General features: G+C 50.2%; 10 non-coding genes across 10 annotated transcripts; all 10 read right to left on the reverse strand.

The window, feature by feature from the left end:
- Positions 1–10: 10 nt before the first annotated feature.
- On the reverse strand, positions 11–129 carry LOC127744341 (5S ribosomal RNA). Its single transcript, XR_008005330.1, has one exon. It is a non-coding gene; the product is annotated as a 5S ribosomal RNA (ribosomal RNA).
- A 279-nt stretch (positions 130–408) lies between these two features.
- On the reverse strand, positions 409–527 carry LOC127744349 (5S ribosomal RNA). The gene has a single exon (XR_008005340.1). It is a non-coding gene; the product is annotated as a 5S ribosomal RNA (ribosomal RNA).
- Positions 528–745: 218 nt separating this feature from the next.
- LOC127744381 (5S ribosomal RNA) lies at positions 746–863 on the reverse strand. The gene has a single exon (XR_008005373.1). It is a non-coding gene; the product is annotated as a 5S ribosomal RNA (ribosomal RNA).
- A 184-nt stretch (positions 864–1,047) lies between these two features.
- LOC127744338 (5S ribosomal RNA) lies at positions 1,048–1,166 on the reverse strand. Its single transcript, XR_008005327.1, has one exon. It is a non-coding gene; the product is annotated as a 5S ribosomal RNA (ribosomal RNA).
- A 190-nt stretch (positions 1,167–1,356) lies between these two features.
- Positions 1,357–1,475, reverse strand: LOC127744344 (5S ribosomal RNA). Its single transcript, XR_008005334.1, has one exon. It is a non-coding gene; the product is annotated as a 5S ribosomal RNA (ribosomal RNA).
- A 229-nt stretch (positions 1,476–1,704) lies between these two features.
- Positions 1,705–1,823, reverse strand: LOC127744370 (5S ribosomal RNA). Its single transcript, XR_008005362.1, has one exon. It is a non-coding gene; the product is annotated as a 5S ribosomal RNA (ribosomal RNA).
- A 184-nt stretch (positions 1,824–2,007) lies between these two features.
- On the reverse strand, positions 2,008–2,126 carry LOC127744368 (5S ribosomal RNA). Its single transcript, XR_008005360.1, has one exon. It is a non-coding gene; the product is annotated as a 5S ribosomal RNA (ribosomal RNA).
- A 186-nt stretch (positions 2,127–2,312) lies between these two features.
- LOC110277233 (5S ribosomal RNA) lies at positions 2,313–2,431 on the reverse strand. The gene has a single exon (XR_002369821.2). It is a non-coding gene; the product is annotated as a 5S ribosomal RNA (ribosomal RNA).
- A 217-nt stretch (positions 2,432–2,648) lies between these two features.
- Positions 2,649–2,767, reverse strand: LOC127744306 (5S ribosomal RNA). The gene has a single exon (XR_008005305.1). It is a non-coding gene; the product is annotated as a 5S ribosomal RNA (ribosomal RNA).
- Positions 2,768–2,953: 186 nt separating this feature from the next.
- On the reverse strand, positions 2,954–3,072 carry LOC127744353 (5S ribosomal RNA). The gene has a single exon (XR_008005345.1). It is a non-coding gene; the product is annotated as a 5S ribosomal RNA (ribosomal RNA).
- Between the last annotated feature and the right edge of the window lie 184 nt (positions 3,073–3,256).

Here is a 3,256-nt window from a genome sequence, read left to right on the forward strand (position 1 = left end):
AAAAAAAAAAGAGGTGCAACACGAGGACTTCCCAGGAGGTCACCCATCCTAGTACTACTCTCGCCCAAACACGCTTAACTGTGGAGTTCTGATGGGATCCGGTGCCTTAGTGCTGGTATGATCGCACCTATTATAGTTGGCACACACAATTTTGTTAACCATGCGGCGTGGTGGACGAAATTGTGATCACTTGTTCTTTTTACTTGTAGGATGTATACTCTGAGGGCATTGTTTATTTTCACAACTCCGTTCAACTAACCAGCAAGTGTACTGGGTCGTCCAAGTAATAAACCTTACGTGAGTAAGGGTCGAATCCACAGAGATTGTTGGTTTGCGGCTCGCCCTTAGGTGTCCTACTCGGGATAGCGTCATTTAAAGAATGAAGGTCGGCACGACGTAAAAAAAAAAAAGGTGCAACACGAGGACTTCCAAGGAGGTCACCCATCCTAGTACTACTCTCGGCCAAGCACGCTTAACTGCGGAGTTCTGATGGGATCCGGTGCATTAGTGCTGGTATGATCGCACCTATTATAGTTCGAACAAACAATTTTCTTAACCATGCGGCGTGAGAGAGCGTAACACTATCCACGAAGCCTTGCGGGTACCGTAGGTGCCTGCCGAGGATCTTGCGGGTACCGTTGGTGCCTGTCGAGGATGAGGCCATTGCGGCTCGCCCTTAGGTGTCCTACTCGGGATAGCGTCATTTAAAGAATGAAGGTCGGCACGACGTTAAAAAAAAAAAAAAGAGGTGCAACACGAGGACTTCCCAGGAGGTCACCCATCTTAGTACTACTTTCGCCCAAGCAGCTTAACTGCGGAGTTCTGATGGGATCCGGTGCATTAGTGCTGGTATGATCGCACCTATGATAGTTCGCACACACAATTTTCTTAACCATGCGGAGCGAGAGAGCGTAACACTATCCGCGAAGCCGTGCAGGTACCGGAGGTGCCTGCCGAGGATGAGGCCATTGCGGCTCGCCCTTAGGTGTCCTACTCGGGATAGCGTCATTTAAAGAATGAAGGTCGGCACGACGTAAAAAAAAAACAGAAGTGCAACACGAGCACTTCCCAGGAGGTCACCCATCAGAGTACTACTCTCGCCCAAGCACGCTTAACTGCGGAGTTCTGATGGGATCCGGTGCATTAGTGCTGGTATGATCGCACCTATTATAGTTCGCACACACAATTTTCATAACCATGCGGCGCGAGAGAGGGTAACACTATCCACGAAACCTTGCAAGTACCGTAGGTGCCTGCCGAGGATGAGGCCAATGCGGCTCGCGCTTAGGTGTCCTACTCGGGATAGCGTCATTTAAAGAATGAAGGTCGGCACGACGTAGAAAAAAAAATAATAAAGAGGTGCAACACGAGTACTTCCCAGGAGGTCACCCATCCTAGTACTACTCTCGCCCAAGCACGCTTAACTGCGGAGTTCTGATGGGATCCGGTGCATTAGTGCTGGTATGATCGCACCTATTATTGTTTGCACACACAATTTTCTTAACCATGCGGCGCGAGAGAGCGTAACACTATCCACGAAGCCTGGTGGGTACCGTAGGTGGCGCGAGAGAGTGTAACGCTATCCACGAAGCCTGGCGGGTACCGTAGGTGCCTGCCGAGGATGAGGCCATTGCGGCTCGCCCTTAGGTGTCCTACTCGGGATAGCGTCATTTAAAGAATGAAGGTCGGCACGACGTAAAAAAAAAGGTGCAACACGAGGACTTCCTAGGAGGTCACCCATCTTAGTACTACTCTCTCCCAAGAACGCTTAACTGCGGAGTTCTGATGGGATCCGGTGCATTAGTGCTGGTATGATCGCACCTATTATTGTTTGCACACACAATTTTCTTAACCATGCGGCGCGAGAGAGCGTAACATATCCACGAAGCCTTGCGGGTACCGTAGGTGCCTGCCGACGATGAGACCATTGCGGCTCGCCCTTAGGTGTCCTACTCGGGATAGCGTCATTTAAAGAATGAAGGTTGGCACGACGTAAAAAAAAAAAAAGAGGTGCAACACGAGGACTTCCCAAGAGGTCACCCATCCTAGTACTACTCTCTCCCAAGAACGCTTAACTGCGGAGTTCTGATGGGATCCGGTGCATTAGTGCTAGTATGATCGCACCTATTATAGTTCGCACACACAATTTTCTTAACCATGCGGCGCGAGAGAGCGAAACACTATCCACGAAGCCTGGAGGGTACTGTAGGTGCCTGCCGAGGATGAGGCCATTGCGGCTAGCCCTTAGGTGTCCTACTCAGAATAGCGTTATTTAAAGAATGAAGGTCGGCACGATGTTAAAAAATAAAAAAGAGGTGCAACACGAGGACTTCCCAGGAGGTCACCCATCCTAGTACTACTCTCGCCCAAGCACGCTTAACTGCGGAGTTCTGATGGGATCCGGTGCATTAGTGCTGGTATGATCGCACCTATTGTAGTTCGCACACACAATTCTGTTAACCATGCGGCGCGAGAGAGCGTAACACTATCGGTATGATCGCGAGAGCGTAACACTATCCGCGAAGCCTTGCGGGTACCGTAGGTGCCTGTCGAGGATGAGGCCATTGCGGCTCGCCCTTAGGTGTCCTACTCGGGATAGCGTCATTTAAAAAATGAAGGTCGGCACGACGTAAAAAAAAAAAAAAAAAGAGGTGCAACACGAGGACTTCCCAGGAGGTAACCCATCCTAGTACTACTCTCGCCCAAGCACGCTTAACTGCGGAGTTCTGATGGGATCCGGCGCATTAGTGCTGGTATGATCGCACCTATTATAGTTCGAACACACAATTTTCTTAACCATGCGGCGCAAGAGAGCGTAACACTATCCACGAAGCCTTGCGGGTACCGTAGGTGCCTGCCGAGGATGAGACCATTGCGGCTTGGCCGAAGGTGTCCTACTTGGGATAGCGTCATTTAAAGAACGAGGGTCAGCACGACGTAAAAAAAAAAAAAAGAGGTGCAACACGAGGACTTCCCAGGAGGTCACCCATCCTAGTACTACTCTCGCCCAAGCACACTTAACTGCGGAGTTCTGATGGGATCCGGTGCAATAGTGTTGGTATGATCGCACATATTATAGTTCGCACACACAATTTTGTTAACCATGCGGCGCGAGAGAGCGTAACACTATCCGCGAAGCCTTGCGGGTACCGTAGGTGCCTATCGAGGATGAGGCCATTGCGGCTCGCCCTTAGGTGTCCTACTCGGGATACCGTCATTTAAAGAATGAAGGTCGGCACGACGTTAAAAAAAAAAA

The sequence above is a fragment of the Arachis duranensis genome, unplaced genomic scaffold (assembly GCF_000817695.3).
Source record: "Arachis duranensis cultivar V14167 unplaced genomic scaffold, aradu.V14167.gnm2.J7QH unplaced_Scaffold_27300, whole genome shotgun sequence".
Taxonomy (NCBI): Eukaryota; Viridiplantae; Streptophyta; class Magnoliopsida; order Fabales; family Fabaceae; genus Arachis; species Arachis duranensis.